General features: G+C 42.4%; 1 long non-coding RNA gene across 2 annotated transcripts; it reads right to left on the reverse strand.

Annotated features, from left to right (window-relative positions):
- Positions 1 to 485: 485 nt before the first annotated feature.
- On the reverse strand, positions 486 to 14,510 carry LOC102555838 (uncharacterized). 2 transcript variants are annotated; one of them, XR_005486762.2, is made up of 4 exons: positions 14,175 to 14,510; positions 10,573 to 10,755; positions 9,234 to 9,462; positions 486 to 2,656 (listed from the first exon to the last, which is right to left on the reverse strand). It is a non-coding gene; the product is annotated as an uncharacterized LOC102555838 (long non-coding RNA). The 2 variants fall into 2 exon arrangements; XR_005486761.2 differs by having other exon boundaries at positions 14,018 to 14,466.
- Between the last annotated feature and the right edge of the window lie 6,849 nt (positions 14,511 to 21,359).

Raw genomic sequence — 21,359 nt, forward strand, 5'->3', positions numbered from 1 at the left:
TACATTTTTTGTTGAGAATGTTTTTTGTTTGTTTTTTTGTTTTTCTGCTTTTGACCGGAGTTTCTTTTCCTCCTTCTTATATACTTTACTGTCTTTATCATTTTATTATTATACTTGTTATTTTGTACAAAAACTCTATTTCTTGGATGTTTTCTTACAAGATTGACTTTATTTATTTATTTTTTCCTTCCTTCCTTTTCTTTCTCTCTTCCTTCCTTTCTTTCTTCCTTCCTTCCTTTCTTTCTTTCCTTCTTTCTTTCAATTTCCTTTCTTCCTTTTCCCCCTCCACTCTTTTCCTCCTTTTGGGTTTAACATTTTCCTCTATCTATGCATCCATTCCTTCTATCATCTCTTCAATGCCTGAGACTCTCTATTCCATCTGTTGGAGTCTGTTATTAAGGTCTGCCTCTGAGAGACTATTTGAGTTCCTACATTTTACTCATCCACATCTCTCTGTTTAAGTTTTCTTTATTCATTTCCTTCCACAGTTAGGGTTTTCACAGATTTCTTTATTTTTCTCTTTAAAGACCTCTATCATATGTGCAAATGCTGTTTTACAGTCTTTTTTATTCTCGTTCTTCAGTCATGCTGACATATTCAGGGCCTTCTGTGATAGTGTTGATGGGCTCTAATAGACATTTGAATGCCCTGGCTGTACTGGTTGTGTTTTTATACTAGTCTGTAGGTATCTGGGATTGGGAAGATTATAATTCTAGGTGCTGGAGTCTGGTTTTGTGTGATAGAAAGTATTTGATCTCAACCATGAATTTCTACCCATCCTTTGTCCATTTAGTTTCCGGATAAAAGATGCATACAAGCTTTATATTTATGATAATCCTTAATTAGCACAGGAACTGGGCAGATAGCTATCCTGTACACTATTATGCATATTTCTCAGCCAATAATTCCATTGCATAATTTGCCATGGTTTTGTCCGGACTGCTTTTAACTCCAATTAGCCAATAAGCATGGCCATTATCTAAAGATTCTTACCTCATGGTGGTTTCTCCTCTGTTTACCTTCTTCTATCTACCCCTGTCATGGTCTCCTCCCACCCCCAAGCTGGGAACACCAGAGAACACTGATCTCAATTCTGCACAGCTTTTGAGTGTAGGCATTTTTATTTACAATTCAGAAATAACTTGGGGACAAGGTCACTTAAGAGTATGGATTTGTGTTTTCTTTCTTTCTTTTGCTTTGTTGTTGTTTTTCATTTGTCTTTGTCTGGTTGGTTGGTTGGTTTTTGAGACAGTGTTTCTCTATTAGTATTTTCAAAAGCCAATTGATTAAGATATCTGGGGTCAGAGAAAGGACCACCCGTTTCCTTAAATCTTGTGTATGGTAATCAAGAAATTCTACTAAAACTTCTGAAGGGCCCTGTTACCCTTCAGCCCCAGGGTTTATATAGGTACCTCTGGATATTCTCTAATTTACCTTATTGATCAGGATGGTCTTAAACTCAGAGATCTGCCTGCCTCTGTCTCCCAAATGCTGGAATTAGAGGGGTGTGCGAGCATGCCAGGCTAGTGCCCTGAATAATTTCAAGAACTGAGTAGTCTCTCCCTGCTAAGAAAGATTTTGATATGCATGCTGTGCAGACATTTTCAGGGAGTCATGAAATCAGTATGATCTTGCTGACTCATGCCTGCTGAGGCCTACCTGGCTTTGCCAGGTAGTGCCAAAGCTGCTGATTCATGTTTACTATCCAGAGTCTACTGAACTGGATTGCTGATGTATCTGTGAAGGGTTTGTGAGTAGATCAAGCTGCTGCTGCTGACCTGTGAACTGACTGCCGATTTCCCATCTGACAAAACAGATGGGAGTTGCTCCAAAGAACTATTTCTAAACAAGTCCACTCCCCCATATCCTTTCTTTCCCACTACCTCTGGTAAAAGTGGCTAAAAGGAAAGTTAAAATACTTAAGAACTATCATTAAAAATAGGTTTTAAAAAGTTGCAGTTATACTCCGGCTTTTTAGTTCCTGAGAAACATCCCTGGCTCTTCTGTAACTTGGTGTGTAGACCAGGGTGGCTTAAAACTTACAGAGATTTGTCTGTCTTTGCCTCCTGAGTGCTGGGATTAAAGGCATGTACCACCACCCCATCCAGTCAACAGCTCTTGAAAAGCTTCACTCACACATGACATGGTACTGAATCTGTTTCTACCACATGAGTCACTAAGAGAAAATGACACTCTTACCTTCCCACTCGAGTGGTTCTGTTCAGTACCTCTATTCCAACGCACATGATCCAAATTATTCTTCTGCCCCTAATGTTGTTTTACTTTTCTTCTGTTGCCATTTGGAAGTTAGTGTTGAAATTAGAAGCTTTAAAAGTCAATAAGTAAATCACAAAAGTTAAAACATGCACATGAACGATAATCAATACTTTACATGGCACAATGGTCAAGATATTTCTAAATTTAGAAAAATATGAGGAACATCTATCACGTTAAAGAAACACAAGAGTTATCTCTGATACCTCTTCAGTTACCTACTCTAATAGGAACTAATGTTGAAAGCACCATTAGGAAATCTGTGTACTTTCCTGACAGAGACCAGCATTGGCATCCATCTGGTGTGCAAACTGAGGCAGGCAGCCATTGGGGTCAGTGCTTAGAGCTCCTGATGGGTGGATCCAGATACCTAAAGATGCTGCTGCCAAAGGAAACCAGAAATCAGAGAAGTTACTCAGCAGACCTTTTTATGAGGGAACAACGCTTAAATTACTGGGGCTGGCACTCCCTGAGGGTACTGGAAAAACTATGAACTTTTTCTAACTCCTTGGGGCCAGCAAGAAAGAAAGAGAAGGAAAGAGAAAATTCTCTCTCTCTCTCTCTCTCTCTCTCTCTCTCTCTCTCTCTCTCTCTCCTTCTCTCTCTCTCTCTCATCATACACACACAAACACAAATACACACACAAACACACACAGGCACATACGCACATGCGCACACACACACACACACACACACACACACACACACACACTGAGTGGATGAAACAAAAGATAAAGTCCAGTAACTTCATATACACAAATATATGCATACAAACACACAGATGTATATGCATAGAGACCTATAGACAGACATATGTACATTCACACATAGATTAGTTAATGCAGACCTCCAGCAAGCAGGCTTCAAACATTACACACCTGGATGCATAAGTACACACAATAGATGGCCTGAGAAAGCTACACACACCCAGACAGGCAACAAGCTTTACACATATACCTACACATTGTTGATGGGTGAAAGGAACAATGTTCCAAACTACCATAGACACAAACATTACACATACACATATGTGGTGAATGAGGGTGGAAGCTCCAACCCTCATCCATGCAAATTCTGCACATATACATATATACATACATACATACATGCATCATGAATACATACATACATGCATACATGCATGCATACAAGCACACACAATTGATAGATAAAAGAACAATGCTCTAACCATCACACACACAACCCTTACACATATTCACACATACCCCATAGTTTATGTTAGAAGAAATAATGCTGCAGCCCACCACACATAAGCCTCAACAGAGACACATAGTTGGTGGATGCTCCAATCCCCACAATTTATTCTTCATTTCATCCAATATATATCCCAGCAAAATCTTTCATGCAGTGTTAAATTACAATGTATTTGTGTTTTAGTTTTATTGTAGTGAATGGTTAGTGAATGATGTGTTTTTCAATATCTTATAAGAAATAACATTACAAGGGGTTGGGGATTTAGTTCAGCGGTAGAGCGCTTGCCTAGCAAGCACAAGGCCCTGGGTTCGGTCCCCAGCTCCGGAAAAAAAAAAAAAAGAAATAACATTACAAGTACAGGTAAAAAACAAAAATTAGTAGCACAAACCCATGAACATTATAACAAAGCAATTTATCATAGATTAACAAAACGTAAGCAAGCAAAATAGTTTTCTCAGCCAGTTTCTCTTATGGCAGGCAGCAATTAACAATTCCAAAGAAATGAGTAATTGTTTTCTTATTTTTCTTAAAAGTAATCTTGTAAGAATCTTAAAAGGATCACAAATCTAAACTTTTATATAAAAATCAGTCATATCTTCCTTAAGTCCTCAGAATGTATATTGACTTATCAGAAATTCATACTAAGTCTTATCAGGATGCTGAGGGGGAAATGGGTATAAGAAATCAGTTATCACCAGTCCAGCCTGAGTGAGAGTCATGTCAGCTACTAGTGCCATTGTACTTATTTCCTGATCATAAAGATCCTAGCTTAACCCATACGAGTGTGCCTTTCTGAACTTCAAATTATTCCCTAAGATTTTCTACATCATAGCCAATAGTAGAAAACATCTCAGCCTAGATTCACTAACAACTTTTATTCCCAATATTTTGTAAGGGTGGAGGTCATTGCTGACAATCTAAGTATCTAAGTTCTTCACAGGACCAAAGGCTTTTCCTCCTATTGATGCTGGACAGTGCCATCCTCTGCCACATATGTGACTAGAGTCATGGGTCCCTCCTTGTGTACTCATTGGTTGGGGGTTTAGTGCCTGGGAGGTCTAGTGGGGTTCGATTGGTTTATATTGTTGTTCTACCTCTGGTGTTGCAAACCTTTTCTGCTCTTTCAGTCTTTTCTCTATCCTCTCCATTGGGGTCCCCTTGTTCAGTCCAATGGTTATCTGCAACCATCCTCATCTGTATAGTAGGGCTCTGGCAGAGCCTCTCAGGAGACACCCTTTATCTGGCTCCTGTCAGCAAGCACTTCTTGGCATCAGCAATAGTGACTGGGTTTGGTTGCTGTTTATGGAATAGATCCTGAGGTGGGCCAGTCTCTGGATGACTGTTTCTTCAGTCTATGCTCCATTCTTTGTCCCTGTATTTCCTCCCATGAGTATTTTGTTCTCCCTTCTGAGAAGAAATGACACATCCACATTTTGGTCTTCCTTCTTCTTGGGCTTTTGGTCTGAATGCTCTCTGAGTCCAGTGAAACCAAGGATGGGGATTGGAGCTAACTTCAGAGAGTTCTCTATTCTAGGTTTAGAGTGGCTCTTGGAGCTTACCACCACCCTAGAGCCTTAGCTCGTCCCCTCACTCACATGATAATGACTGCGAAACCAAGTGGACAGGTGCTTGAGAACAGCTATCTCAATTCCTGAAAGATCACCCTGTGGCATCTTTCTTTGGGTGCTGATAACAGGGTCCAGGGACTTTGGCCTCAGCCCAAAAGTAACAGGAAACTAAAAAAGAACAACCAGGGAACTTTCCTACCTCATACAGGAAGGGTAGGAAGGAGAGCCTGGTGCACATGCAGAGGCCTGCAAGGACCTGTCCTACCCAGTCTTTGTGCCCTTCCCCTTTTCAGCTTGTCAGAGGGGTTGCCAATGTCCAAGTGACCTAGCCAGGTACCTCTTTTTTTTTTCTTAGATTTCTTTTTTTTTTTTTTTTACTTTACATTTCAAATCTATCCCCTTTCCTGGTTTCCCCTCCATAACCCCCTATCCCATCTATGAGAGTGTTCCCCATCCATCCACTCACCACTTCCTCCCTCCCTGCCCTGATATTCCCCTGCACTGCGGGGGCCCATCCATGGCAGGATCAAGGGCTTCTCCTCCCATTGGTGCTCAAAAAGGCTATCCTCTGCTACACATGCAGCTGAAGCCATGGGTCTGTCCATGTATACTTTTTGGATGGTGGTTTAGTCCCTGGGAGCTCTCTCTTGTTGGTAGGTATTGTTGTTCTTATGGGGTTGCAAACCCTTGAGCTCCTTGAATCCTTTCTCTAAATCCTCCAATGGGGACCACATTCTCTGTTCAAGTTGCCAGCCTCTGTTATTTGTCATGCTCTGGAAGAGCCTTTCAGGAGACAGCTATATCAGGCTCCTCTCAGCTTGCACTTCTTGGCATCAGCAATATTGTCTGGGTTTGGTAGGTGTATGTGGGCTGAATCCCCAGGTGGGGCAGTCTCTGGATGGTCTTTCCTTCAGTCTTTGCTCTAAACTTTGCCTCTGTATTTCCTGCTGTGAGTATTTTTGTTCCTCCTTCTAAGAAGGACTGAAGCATCCACACTTTAGTCGTTCTCCTTCTAGAGCTTCATGTGTTCTGTGGATTCAATTTTGGGCAATCCAAGCTTTTGGACTAAACTCTTCAGGGCTCTCTCTCCTCAGATGTACCCTCAGTCTGTGTCATCCCTGGGAGGTCCCACCTCAATTGTAGCTGCTCTTCTGCACATATTGGAAACTAGTGTTTATTCCTTGTGAAGATGAATTTTTTTGACTCAGGGCCCTTCTGCCTCCTTTGCTCTCGGTGTATAGTAACACTGGAAGGTCATGGGGCTTGTTGTGTCTTCTCAACATCCTGGTTATGTTAATCGTTACCTGCCACCACTTTCTCTCCAGATTGGCCTAAACTTGGCTGAATATACCTTGGCTTTGGAGTTTGGCCTGGAATTTGTTATTTGAAAGATTAATTTGCTTAGAGTTGAATCTGCAAGCAGAAGATGTCCAGGAGTTATGCTGAGGTGGAATCACATCTTTGCCTCAGACAGAACCTTAGGCTCAAAATAGTCCACAGCACTCACCCTGTGTTGTGTCTGTGGCTCTCTTAACCATTGTTATTCAAAATCATTTGATCTGAGTGAAATGATTACAGATTAGGCAAAGGAAATGTGTCAAGTGGGAGTTTAGACAATACTATCCATACCTTAAAAAATAAAACCATATAGAGAGCGCAGTTCTTGGGCACACTAGGTTGAGAGAGTTGGAGAAATTTTTCCCTCAAATCCTCACTTATCTCACACAAACCCTCACCCTGATCTGTAAGGAGGGTTTAGAACAGTGATGACCCTCAGACATTGCTAGAGGTGTCAAATGGGTAGCCCTGTGTGAAGCCATGTACAACTCTTCGGAAAGTTCAACCTTTTGACACAGCGATTCCAGAACAAGAAGTAGGTGTCAGCAGAGAAACTGTGGCACACTAGTGTTGTAGTGGTCCACCTCTGAGCGGCCCTGAAGTAGAATTATGCAGATGTCCATCAGTCAGAAAGTGAAAAGATACAATGCTGTGCAGCCCTTCCATGGACTGTTGCAGAGTTTGATTATACATCCAAGCATTTGGCATTGAATTAGTCAGCCTTATCTTACTGGAATTATGTCTGACAATATCCCATTACAAGCTTTACCTTGGATTGTGGTAGATTTCCTAGTTGTTTGTGCTGGTAGTTTGGTTGCCCTGTCAGGTAGGGTATGGTAAAGGCACCTCATATTGAAAAATGCTACTCACTTTGCATCCAGTGGGAAACAGTGAGCCAGAGGACGGAAGAGGTTCACCTGCCCCGCCCAGTACACTACTGCCTGATGGTAAGCCTCCTGTGCACAGCCTTGTGAACTTGCTAAGCAGGCTTGGCTGACAGGCCAAGATGCCACACTTGTACCTTCTGATTTTCAGGGGAATGCACTTTATTGACTGAGCTGTCTTTAGGCTCTGCTCACTGTGTACTTACCCATTCCAGATTTTTTTCTTATGCCACAGTAGTAGACTGGGTGATCCCTTCTATTACCATTAACTGGGAAACTAACCACTAACTCCATCCATGAAGTATATGTGATCCATAGAGATTCTGCTTGTATGTGTGAACAAATATATTTGGGTGGGTTCAAAAGTGTATATGTCTGGATATCTGTCTGGCTGTATGTCTGTATGTCTGTATACATGCATGCCTCTGTGGACAATATAATCTTCTAATGACCAGGATGAGGACAGAATGGAGGAAAGTCTGCAGGACCCCCTGAATCAGAAAGAACTGGTCACTGAGCAAAAGGCCTTGTCTGAGAAGATGCACCATCATTTCGGTGTCACTGAGGTGATTTAAAAGCACAGAATGGGGGGCGGGGGTGGGACCCAAGTAGATTCCCTGTGCTTATAAACTGTCTTATTGGGTGTGTGACTTTCTACATAGTTCTCAGCATCTGTCAGCTAGGAGCAGCTCAGAATATTATTCTTCTCCATTTTAAAAGAAATTCCATCCATGAAGTATATGTGATCCATAGAGATTCTGGCTATGGTGTGCTGATCCTTCCAGTCTGAGCTCTCTTGTCTTATCTGAGCCCAGTGCCTTTAAGTCTCCCCACAAATAGTTTTACGATACCCATAAACAAAGGAGTGATATAGTTTATTTTCTGCATGAGAATCTCCTTTAGAGTTCAATGCCTCCCCTTGGAAAGATTTCCATGCTACATATCACTTCAGTGTACATGTACTTCTTGAGATATTGTTTCTCTGGGTCTTTGTAGATATTGAGGTTGTCAGTAGAACCCAGGCAGATTCCTGCGCTGGAGGAATAATAATAGCCTTCATTTCAGGGATGGCCAGGCGTCCCAAGGCCTTCCTATTTTTTTCTAGGTTGTTCACCTCCTCAACTGACATTGAGACATTGCAATATGTTATATATGGGTGATTGGAATTATGTGCTGTTCACTGTTCAATTTTTAGCAGTTTTTAAAAGCTGAGAAAATATGCAGACCTGTGGGATCTCTTACCCTTCTCTCTTGGGCATTAGAGAATGACCTCAGATGAAAGATCATCCTGGATTATCCTGCTGAATTGTGCTGCTGAGTATGGGATAAGTGACATGGCATGTCCTCCTCAGGCCTTTTCCACCCCTAGGTCTGAACACTGCAGTAGAAGCTTGTACAGGGCCCAGACCAGGACTAGAGCTCTCAGAGACAGAATTGTCCACCAGGAGCATTGTGGGTGCAAAGATTGACAACACCTCCCGAATCTCAGTCCTCATAACCATACCAATCTTGGGCTGCATTTGAAAGACCTTGAGATATGGCATGGAACATGCCTCATGTTTAACCTTTTGACAACTTGTCCATCAACAACCAACCACCCCAAATGGGGCGTGTCTGTGTTCATCTTGAAGAGATTTTTACCATCTTACCTTCTACTATGTTTGCAAGGCCAGCAACAGGCTGGAGGTAGATGTTAAAAAATCTGCAGCAATTGAATGCTAACTTACCTGCTGTATGTGGTTTTCAGTTTGAAGTTTGATTGTTTTATGCATTTGGTCTTCTTTGTTTACGTTTGAAGTTTTGTTATTTATTTGTTAACTTTAGTTTTTTTAATTAATATGCTATATTCCTAAGGCTATATACATTGAACTCATTGACTCCCCACTTTAAAATGTTCTTGAATAAATTAATGTTTGCCTATAAATAAAAATGTGACCTTTAACCCCTCACTCACAAGGCCGTCCTGAGTCGTGTGTGGTTCTTCCTCCTGTAACAGCACAAGTGTAAGGCAACAGTGGTTTTCTGCAAGTCTCATGCAGCGTAGGCTTCACCATCAGTTCACAGCCAGCCAGAGCTGCACAGGAAACTGTGCTCTTGATGTAGACAGTGTGTCGTGCTCTGTGGATCCCCCTTCATGATGAAAAATATCCTTGCTTCATCCCTGTGCTCACAAATTTAGCTTCCTTTATAATGACAAACAAAGGAGACACACAGAAGTATTTCTCTAATACAGTAGAGGAAATAAAAACATTCAGTATGGGAATATAAAGAGAGATCAGGACACACACAGCGGTATGCCTGTGGATTCCTTGAAATATAGCATCAGCTATGACTGCAGACTTAATGAATTCCACCAATTTAAGAGGAATGAATATTTTTACTATTTTTGTTGTTGGTTTGTTTGTTGTTATTCTTGGCAATGATATTTTTGCTGAGTTCATTTTGATGTATATCATAGCTTCTTTTGGGGAGGTGTTTCAGTTTTGAATTATTTCTTTTTTGCAATTTTTAGTGGATTTTTTTATCTATATATCAAATATTATGCCCCTTCCCAGTTTCAACTCATAAAACCCCCTATTCTCTCCCCAATACCTCTGCCTCCATGAGGGTGCTACCCCATGTGCCCACCCTCTCCCTCCCACCTCCCCATGTTTGTTTCCATGCAATTCTGCCAGCAGCCAGCAGAGGGCAGTAGATTTCACCCAAAACTGATGTGACAGAGAATTATTAATTGCCCCTTAGGTCCTCTGGGATTCAAATTCTCAAACAGATGAGCCATGTCTCCAGTCCCTGTCCTGGACTTTTGTAATGAATTCAATTAATTACAACCTGTCTGCCAATTCTGTGAGATCAATGAGTGTTATTTAATTTGTCATTAATAATTTTTGAATGGCCATTTACAGAAATGGTAAACATTATTTCCATGTGCACATTCACTAATGGGCTTATATAAAACATATTTGAAAAACTAAAACACTATATATCAAGAAAAACCTAATTCAAATGGACTACATATATGAGCATAGTATTCACAACTGAAGAAACTCAAATGACTTAGAAACTCATAATAAATATTTATCATCCTTGGACATTACAGAAATGCAAATCAAATTATTCTGACATATTTTTTCATACCTTTCAGAATAACTTAGTTTAGTACCACATAAGAGAATTCATTTTTACTGGGTTAACGAGTGAGGGGAACATTGAGATTCTCTGATGGCAATGCAAATTTCTGTAGCAACTTTGGAAATCAGTATGCTGTTTCTTCAGGAAGGTGGGAATGGGTTTACCTCAAGATACAACTCCAGGGCATGTATCCTCATGCTGATTCATCCTAGTATAGAGACCCTTTCTCCACCGTGTTCACTGAAGCTCTCATAATGTTCAGAATTTAGAAATATTCAATTGTCCCTTACGAGATGAGTGCATAAAGAAAACGTGGTGCATTTCCAGACTGGATTGCTGATCAATAACTACAAAAGGAAAAAGGAAAGCATGTAATTTTCAGGACAATGAATGGATCTTGTAAAATCATCCTGGATGAGGTGATCCAGATCAATGACGACGAATGGGATCCATATTCACTTTAATCTGAAGGTTAATTCTTCCATGTGTGTGACTGTATGATCAGTTTAGTGTGAGGGTCTAGGGACGTGGGCCAGACTGTCCCCATTTAGGGAAGTACAAGTTCACTCATGGATTGCTGAGGGACAGTATCAGGAACAGGAATGTTGAATGTGAAGAGACAGGGCGAGGGCGGCAATGGAGGGAACATAGAGAGGGACAGCTGATATTGAGGGTCATTTGAGGCAGTGAACTGAAGCCTAATGGAGTAGAAACACAAATTATTTTTTCAAATTTTTTATCAAAGTAACTAAATATTTATTATGGGTGCAAGGACAGAAGATAAAATATTGATTGGGTTCATCTATGTGAAATTTCAATAAAAAGTGAGTCACAGGGGCTGGGGATTTAGCTCAGCGGTAGAGCGCTTGCCTAGCGAGCGCAAGGCCCTGGGTTCGGTCCCCAGCTCCGAAAAAAAGAAAAAAAAAAAAAGTAAGTCACAAAAATTATGGAGTTTAATCTTCAGTGAATCTATGTGACAGATAATGTATATCTGGTCCTTATGGAGACATATGTCAAAATCTCTGTTGGAAACATAAATATATTATATTATAAATGTGCAAATGTGTTCTAGGTACATTCCGACACTTTCCCTTCTATTAGCTTCTGCGTATCTGGTTTTATGTGGATGTCCTTGATCCTCTTGGACTTGAACTTTGTAGAAAGAAATAGAAATGGATCAATTTGCACTCTGCTACATGCAGACCACCACTTAAGGTAGCGTCATTTCTTAAAATGCTTTCTGTTTTTCATTAAATCATTTTGGAATCTTCCTCAAAGATCGCGTAATCATAGGTGTGTGGGTTTATTTAAGGGTCTTCAATTCTATTTCACTCATCCACCTGTCTGTGTTACCAACACCATTAAGGTTTTTTTTTTTCACTGTTTCTCTGTAGTACATCTTCATGCCAGGAATGGTGATTCTCGCAGAAGTTCTTATATTGTTGAGAATTGTTTGGGCCATTGTTTGTTTTTTCTGTGAAGACTTGAGATGCAATTTTGATGGAGATTTTTTAATCTGTAGTTTGCTTTTGTTTAGATGACCTTTTATTAACCATGCTCCTTTACGATGATCCATGAACATAGGAAATCCTCCCATCTTCTGAGGTCCTCTTTGATGTCTTTCCTAAGAGACTTCAATTTCTTGTCATACAGCTTTTCACTTGCTCGGTTCAAATTATGCCAAGATATTTTATATTGTTTGCAAGTATTGTGAAAGATGCTGTTTCTTTAATGTCTTTTTCTGCCCATTTATCCGTTGTGAAGGAAAAGCCACTGTTCAGTTTGAGTTAATTTTATATATAGTCAATTTGATGAAGCTTTTTTATCACGATAGGAGTTCTCTGGTAGGATAAGTTGGCTGCTTATGTATACTATCATATCATCTGCAAAGAGTGAAAACAACTTCTTCCTGTCTGATTTGTATTCATTTGACCTCCTTTGTTGTCTAATTGCTCTAACTTGAACTTTGAGTGCACTGTTTTGAAAATAGTTAAACAGTGGAGACTGCCTTGTCTTGTCCCCGAGGTTAGTGGGATTGCTGCATGTTTCTCTCCATTTAATATGGTGTTTGCTGTTGGTTTGCTGTACATCGCTTCTGTTAAGTTTACGTATGTGCCTTGTAACAGAATCAACTGAGACACCAGCAGAAGTGTTCTATCTTGCCTCTCTCAAAAATGTGAAGATCAGTGAAAACGAAGCCTGGAGACCAAGGAAGCTGTTCAAATCCAGCTATGCAAGCACCTCATCACTGTCCATGAATCCTATTTATACTTTTTTTATGCTATGAAACAGATCTGGTGTGCAATGCATTTGTCAGGGGAGAGGAGGGGAATAAGGCCTGAAGAAGGGATAGAAGCACATGAGTGGACATGCAGACAAGCAGGCAGACAAACAGACAGAAGCAGAGCCATCAGACAGAGCAAAGAGTAGCAGAGAGGAAAAGAGAGGGGGCCTGCACTGAGAACAGAGAGAAATCTGGGGTGGTGTAGGGGTCTTTTATTCACTGCACACTTCTGGTGCATTTGGCAGGGGCAGCAGGTCATGACATAAGCAGCTGCTAGGTCCCTGAAGGCAGCCCAACCGAATTACCCACACACTCACATAGGAACCTAAGTTATTAACTCTCAGCTTTCTCCAACACCTGGAATTCCACCAAGCTGCGATAAACTCCTATCAAAGTCCTCCTCAGAGTTACACCTCTCAAAATTCATCCAGGAAGTGAGTTTAGTTAAAAACCCTCTTGTGGATGAGGACCACCAGCTCCTCCTCACCGTCTCTACCGACACGAAGATCTCAGCTCTGGGATTCACTTTCCAGGTTAAAACTGTAACAACATACCCCACACTAAATCCAAGCAGGCTTCAACCCTCTACCCTATCTCAGAGGAGAGTCTCTCCATGGCCTAAACTTGTGACCTCTTGGGGACCTCAAACTCTTACATAAAACCAAAATAAACAGATAAGATTACTCCTTCCATGGTGTCCTCCTGCCTCACATTTCAAGGTGGATAAAATCCTCTCTTAAGTCTCTCTTTGGCAACAAAGACCAACTCTGGAAATTCCTGCTCTACTGGAATTCATACCCGATGTTGACCGCAGAGGGAACTTGGATTTCAACACCACTGCCACTGTAATCGGCTTTGATTGACAGCGATTTTCCCTGTTCACCTTCCTCTCTTCTGCTTCACTTTATCTATTTAGCCTCAATTCCAACAATTCTTTCCTCCAATCACCTAGAGCATGTTCTCAGTCTTAACCTACCACTTAATAAATCCGACTTCCTCTCTTTATCTCAGTAATGCTGTCCCTGCCCCTAATAGCACTGATGGAAGTTGATGATCTAAATACCTTGCATGAAAGATTATTTTTATACTTGCCTAATAGTCTAGGAAAAAAATCTACTTTCCTAAAAAAAAAAAAAAGTTAACCAATGAGGGGTAGCTAAACATATCAATCCATATTCTTGTCAACTGCCCAGCCTGTCCTCCCATGCAGGTACAGATCTTGGCATTCTTTCTGTTCACTCTCGCCCAATCCAGTCTCCCTCAGCTCATTTAAACAATAGTATCATGACTGCATTTATTCAAGGTTACGCAAAACGTCCCCCAACCTGCCATCGAGTCTCGGTTTTTGGCAAAGAAACACAACTGTGTCCTCCTGACTATCCAGGCATCTTCAGGTTCAGCTAGAATGAGTTTCTTTGGTTTGTTGGTATCCTCAGTTACAGAAAACTCTGAAAACTGGTGAGATCTGGAACCAGCACCCACCGAATGTGGAGGGCAGCAGAACTCAGTGGCTTTAAGTTTCAAACCTGGGACAAGTGGCTAAGGGGCCTGCTCAACGTGTCAAAGCCGACCTGGCCTCCAGAATCCCTCAGAGTAGCGTTCCACGTGTGCGTTCTCCTGTCTCCTAACAACGTCTTCTCTAGCTCAGCCGTCATCCAGTCTGCTAGTCCAATCCACTCCAACTGCCTCGTGTTTTCACTCTGCTCCATCTCTTCTCTTTCCTAGCCCTATTCGATCTTTCTTCCTCATGGCTCCTCTCAGGTCCTTCCTGGAACTTCCTCATTTCCTCTAGGAACTGCCTAAGTCCAGCAGCTTCCCAGTGCCCCTGTGTCTGTTGTGGTATTGGGACCTCCCTCGGGTGGAGTTCCTCTGTGCTCCTCCTCGCGCCTTATGGCTGCACAGTTCTGTCTCCTGGCTGCCTCACCCTCCCTATGCGGACATCTTTCACCTCCTTTCCTGCTTCTCTCCTCAGACTCGATTCCTTTCTTGGACTCACAGATTTTTCTTTTTCATCCCGTTGTCTTGGCCTCGGAATAGCACAATGGCCAAAGACAGCGATTCCACATTCTCGCAGACTGTAACAGCTTCTGCCACCGCATGAGCAAACGGATCCCACGTCTCCTACCTCTAAGGTTCTACAGATTTCTACTCCTAAATCTCTGATCACCATGATTTCTCTGCTCTCTGTTCTCTATTCTTTTAAGACTATTGTGTAAGGGGTCTTTATCTCAGCGTTGATTTTGTAAAATCATTGGGTATGGTTGAAAATCCATAAAATCTGTAACAAAAGTTGGCTTTACACTTTTGTAACTAAGGATGGGTTTCTCAGTTTAACGGTAGCAGCCAAGGCTTCAGCCACCTTCCTAGATCTCTGCACACATAAAGTCCAGGCCTCCGGCCTCACTCTCCTATACCTGGGGCTGAGAACGACAGTTTACCTTGCTACCAGGCTTCAAAACGAAGATTTCAAAAAAAAATTTCCCAGTAACCAACCAGTAGTGAATAAATAGATAGAAAAACACTGTAACATTTTTAAAGGTTGTAAAAAGAAAATGTTTAGGGTCTAAGAAGGTGCCTTAGGGTTGGTAGATGTAAATTATGAAAGTTGGTGGGAGTGAAAGCCCTGGGTCTCCACGGCAACTTGGGCTTCACTGCTTCTTGTTTCAGTGTCTGGGATCCACACAATCTTCTGGGTTTCTCCGAAGGCCCTGGGTCACTTCTCCAACTCTGCCGTCTGTAGAACTCTAGGCTCTGGTCGACTACATTCCACTGTTGCTGCTATTCCATCATCCAGTGGACTCGAATCTCTAACATGCTAGGATTTCTCACTGCAACAGGCTTCACCAACAGCCTCTCATGGGTTCTCTTGATGGTGCCAAGCCTCAGTTTCTCTGCGTGGCCCCTTCAGTCCTGGGCTGTCAACTGCAACCGAGGCTGCATCTTCATCAAAGGCCTTCCCTGGCCTCCCACAGTGCCAAGCTCATGCTCTCTATGACCCATTCATGCCTTCAAAACCAGTACCTCCTGGGTGATTCTTACACATGACAAAAAAATCCACCTGCAACACAAGGTACAGCCTTGGCTATCTCTAGACACAGCTTCTTTGTGCTCTCAGAGAGCACATCTCAGAAGATTTCACCTCAGTGATGCTGGTCCCTTCTTAGTCACCACTAATTTCTTAGCTCCAGCTGACCAGCATCTATTGTCCCAGCAGTCCCTTCTATTCTGGATGCTAAAGCCAGAGCCACATGGCCGAAGCTGTCAAGTTCTGCTGCCTGCTGGGGCTGGAATGTGATTTCCTTCTTCTATTACATTATCATCAAGTTTCTGTTTTCCAAATCCTTCCCTGCCCAAGCTTGGCTGTCCTGGAACTTGTTCTGTAACCTCATCTTGAACTCAGAGAACTGCATACCTCTATTTCTTGGGATTAAAGGCAAGTGCCACCATGCCTGGGCCTGAGCTTTTCAAGGACACTGTTCCTCAACATCTGGATCCAAAGCCTGTGCCCTCCAGCCTCGAGGTCTAGATCACAGGAGTGACCCCCTTCTCTGGGTTGTAGTTCATTTCAGGTTAAAAATAGGAATGAAAACAGTAACAAGTCCCTTTTTCAACTGCAAAGGCATAAACAGTAAACTTAGCAGGGTGAGATCTTGCTCTGACGTTGCACTCCCTCAATCTGTTCATCTCCTTGAATACAAGATTCAGTTTCATGCCACTTCCCAGTGCCCCTTTATTCTTTGAACCATACATTTTGTAATCTTTCCTTTTAAGCTTGCTACACTTGGTCAAAACACTCCTTGTGACACTAAACCAGAGAACAAAGTCTCTGCTGGGCTTTCTTTTGTCAATGCAATTAATATAAATCTCTTTGCCTTAACCTCAGTTAGATTCTTCAGACAAGGACAAAAAGCAGCCACATTCTTCACCAAAATACTACAAAAACAGTCTGTAGGCCACATACTGAAATTCTTCTCCACTAAAACCTCTAGAGCCCAGCTTCCACCATTCAGATCACCCTCAGCAACAAAGTCTTCCTTATTCCTACTTGCATAATTCATTAAGCCCCACTTAAAGCACTCCACTGCTTTCCAAATCCAAAGTCCCAAAATCCACATTCTTCAAGTCTTGTAAAGACAACATTTAATTGGTACTGGTTTACAGTTTCAGAGGTTCATTCCATCATCAGCAAGGTGGTGCTGGAGAAGGGTCTTTTTTTTTTTTAAGATTCATTTTATTTATATGAGTACTGCCTGTATAAATTTGTAGCTGTCTTCAGACACACCAGAAGAGGGCATCAGATCCCATTACAGATGAGTGTGAGCCACCATGTGGTTGCTGGGAATTGAACTCAAGACCTCTGGGAGAGCAGTCAGTGCTCTTAACCGCTGAGCCATCTCTCTAGCCCTAGGAGAAGGGTCTTAAAGCTCACCCTCACAGTGATACACTTCCTCCCACAAGGCTTCACCCACTCCAGCAAGGTCACACCTCTTATTAGTGCTGCTCCCTGGGACAAGCTTATTCAAACCACCCGTGATTTAAAGTATATAAAATTTTTTAAAATGCTTCAGATTTCTTTCCCTCACTGTGCTATCATTATCCTAAGACTTCAGAAGTTCAGAGTTTTAACATTAATCAATGGAGTTCTGATAAGCTATTAATCTAGCTCTGGTAAAGCACTGACCACTGTTTTCACAATCATGAGCTCAAGATTTTAAATTTCCTTTGGCTTATATTCTAAGTATAGACTTAGAAGTGCTTCCCATTGTGTTATAAAACATCTATATATACCCAGTCTCCTGAGTAGAGGGCAGAATGTTAATGTTTTTTTTAAGATTTATTTATTTATTATATACACTGCAGCTGTCTTCAGACACACCAGAGAGGGCATTGGATCCCATTACAGATGGTTGTGAGCCACTATGTGGTCACTGGGATTTGAACTCAGGACCTCTGGAATACTATCAGTGCTTTTAACCATTGAGCCATCTCTCCAACCCATGTTAATGCTTTTAACCAAAATTATTTTACCACAGTGTTTACTATGACTCAACAGGGTAAGTCTATTGTCCTTTCTACAATGTGGATTTCAGTACAGAAACTGGTAGTACTAACATATCTAAAATGTATTTTCTGGAAACCTAAAAAAATTTTTTTCTAAGCTTCAGGGAATCTACTTGGATCCACCTCTCACAAGCCAAATAGACAACAGATAAGTGCTGTCAACCACAGCCTGTTTCCCCACCTAGGTGGGGAATGAATATTCCTGAGAGGGAGATTTCTTCCCCTTCCCTGGTCCTGGGACCTTTCCCCCAACTACCAGGACCATGGAACTAAAAGTTTCAAGCATGCACCCAAAAAATTTTCCCCCAAACCCCTGAACTTTAGCTTCTGCTCCTAATATATGTCTGCTCCAGCAGATTTCCAATCAATTAAAGAATACAAACTATTCCAGCTGATGCCTTCATGTCCCCAGATGTTCCTGCAGAGCCTGGAGCAAGGAAAACAGCCTGCTCTTCCCAAACTTGGCCAACAATCCAGCTTTTTGGGCTCCCAACAACAATGCCCCAATGTCAGCAGGAAGTAGTCATAAACAATTGCATTCCCCCTTATTATTTTATTATTATCAACAAAAAGCTGTGGTGTTAAATTTCAAACCTAGGACAAGGTGTTTACTTAGCATATCAAATAAGACCTGGCCTCCAGGTTCTCCCAGCATCCCTCAGTCCCTGCCTCTTACAGGGTATGACTCACATTCCCAACCCTGACCCTCACCAGCTGCAGCACTCAGAAGAGTAAACCTGTGCCTCTCTCCAAGACAGAACAGCAAAGCTGCCCTAGGTGCAAGGAAGAGGGTGGTCAGATGAACCTGAAAGAATAAAGATTTTAAATTATCCCCCACTGACCCTGCTGTGAGGACAAGTGCACCTCACAGCAAAGAATAACATAACATGTTTTGGGGATGTAGCCTGGCTATAGCCACCACAAACCATCTCGCCTCAATAAGGCCTGACTCAACAGTCCTGAGAAAAACGAGAACTAGGGTCAGCTTGCCCCAGAAGCAGGGTGGCCTAGAGTTGAACTAAGCCCAAGTTACAAACCAATGAAATTGCTTTTGTGACTGTTGCCAACTGCCTATGTAATTTTCCCTACAAATATCTTCCCCTAATTGGGCTCAGGGTCGACTCCTCTGTCTCCTGTGTAAGATACGTGTCATCCCAAGAGCTCTGGTTCCTCAAATACACCTCTTGTTTATTACATCAAGACCGGTTTCTCATGAGTTCTTGGGGGGTTGCGTCGTCTCGAGATTTGAGTGGGGGTCTTCCCCACACCAGTTGTCTTTTCATTTGGGGGCTTGTCCAGGATCTCTCGACCACCCACAACTCTGAAGACCTTCTTGGACTGACTTAAATCTGTTCCAAGCTCTGAAATTTGGCATCAGCACCCATCTCAGCTTCCAGGAAGATAGTTGCCATTGTCACACTGAGTCTAGAGCAGGCAGAAATCAGTCAACTCCTGCAAGGAACTTATTCCAACACACCAAAAGAATGTGTCAAGGATGCATACGTAAGTTATGAAAGGGACTTGCTAAACAGCCATGAATTTTCCAGCAGTCAGAGAACTAGAATGGGGCAGACATCACTAATGCCCTATGTTCCCTTACTAGCTTGAGCTGATGCCTACCACTTAGGAACCACATGATGCTAAACTCTTTTCCTCTTCCTCACCTGTCTGTCTCATGCTCCTTTTTTCCCTGGGAGTGAAGGCGCATGTCAATGAGGCAGCAGTAGTTGTTCTGAGAATCCCTTCCCTGGGGTGATGTAAGCAAGTTTCTACAAGGCTACAACCCAAACCCGAGTTCAAGTCCACTGAAGTTCCACCTGAGGAATCGGTTGTAGAGCATGGTGAGGGGATTTCTTGTAGAAGCACGGATGATGCCTGAGTGATTGACAGCTTCCCCATAGCCACAAAAATGGAGTTTCCCTGTCCAGTTAATCTTTCTCTGCAACAAACAAATGTGCTGTTAATTTTATTCCCCCCGCCCCCGAAGCTGGGGACTGAACCCAGGGCCTTGTGCTTCCTAGGCAAGCACTCTACCACTGAGCTAAATCCTCAACCCCCAATTTTAAAATAAAATTTAACATCAAAGCAACGGTGAAGTAGAAGTGTTTAGGAGACACTGTATTTCCTGGGTCCAGACTGAAGATGTCTTGGCTCCAGGTAACTTCATTATATAATAACATCTGAAGTTGTGTGGGAAACTTTCTAATTCAGTTGCCTATGAGTCCTGGATGTACCACATAAATCCATCTTCCTCTTACCACCCATACCAGAAACCTGCAGCACATCCCAATAAGCAAATCTTCATGTTGGCAAAGGTCACAAATGAGGACCTCTGCTTCCAAATCCAATGAATATTTATTAAACAACTTTTCTGTTCAAGAAACAATCACCTTTGGAGCCCCATTGAGACCCACTTGCAAGAGACAAATAATGGCCCTATTGTAACTGCACAGCCAGACACTGAATCATGAAGGCTGAGGGAGCATCCAGTTTTACTTCTGTAACTCCTGCTTCTAAAATCATTACAACCTGTCCCAGCTTACCCATGCCTCTTATACTTTATAAGTTGAGCTGTTACCATTATACACACCATCTAGAAACAACTCTTAAAATCAGGTCCCCAAAGTTGAGGAAAACTTGGTCCTTCTTGATAGCTCCTACACCTAAGAGATGGGATCGCAGTACATGAGAGCACAGCATGTCCTCAGAGCCCAGAATGCTTCGCTCTTGTAACAAAGTGCATCGTTCTTCCCCAAGTTGAACTGTGCAGATGTGAAAGTTTGTTTCAAACTTGATAAATATACTCACAGAACTGGATTTGCATAGATAAGAGGTGAGGATGAAATGGAGGGGCCTGGGAACATAGCACAGGTGCCCTTCTTGGAGAAACTTAGAAAGATGTGGTGTTGTAAGGGGCTAGAGACAGAGCTTCATCAGTAGAGAGTTTACTGGACAAGCATGAGGACTGAGTTTGGATCCCCAGAACCCACATAAAAATCGAGGTAGGGTAGTGTGTACCTGTAATCCCAGCGTGAGGCTGTGGAGACCCAGGGAGCCCAGGTTCTTGTGTACCACCGTGTACCACCAGTCAGGCTAGCTGAAGCAGTGAGCTTAGGCCCCAGGGCCCAGTGTCAGCTTCTTTTTGTTTGTTTGTTGTTTTGGAGGCAGAGTCTCCCTACCTATATAGCCCTGGATGTCCTAGAACTCACTATGTGGACCACACTAGCCTCTAACTCTTGGAGATCCAACTGCCTCAGTCTCCCAAGTGCTGGGACTAAAGGTGTGCACCACCATGTCCAGCTTTTGTTTTAGGTTTCAATCCTAGTCCACAGAAGGAGAAAATTTGCTCGTCTGTCAGATTCATTACTAAGTACTGTTGTAAGACCCCCAAAGTGACCCTACCTCAGGAGCGCCACCCACAGAGCACAGATTGACAAAGTGACCACTGCAATAGCATGAGGGTATAAGGTTTTTAATCCACGTACATGGGCTTGCTCATCCGCGCAGGGAGAGGCAACCCCAAACCCAAAAAGCACACAACTTTTAGTCGTTACAGAGGGCAGACTTCAGCAACAGGGTTAGCTGGCCCATTCTCATTGGTGGTTC

This window comes from Rattus norvegicus, chromosome 7 (assembly GCF_036323735.1).
Source record: "Rattus norvegicus strain BN/NHsdMcwi chromosome 7, GRCr8, whole genome shotgun sequence".
Classification (NCBI taxonomy): Eukaryota; Metazoa; Chordata; class Mammalia; order Rodentia; family Muridae; genus Rattus; species Rattus norvegicus.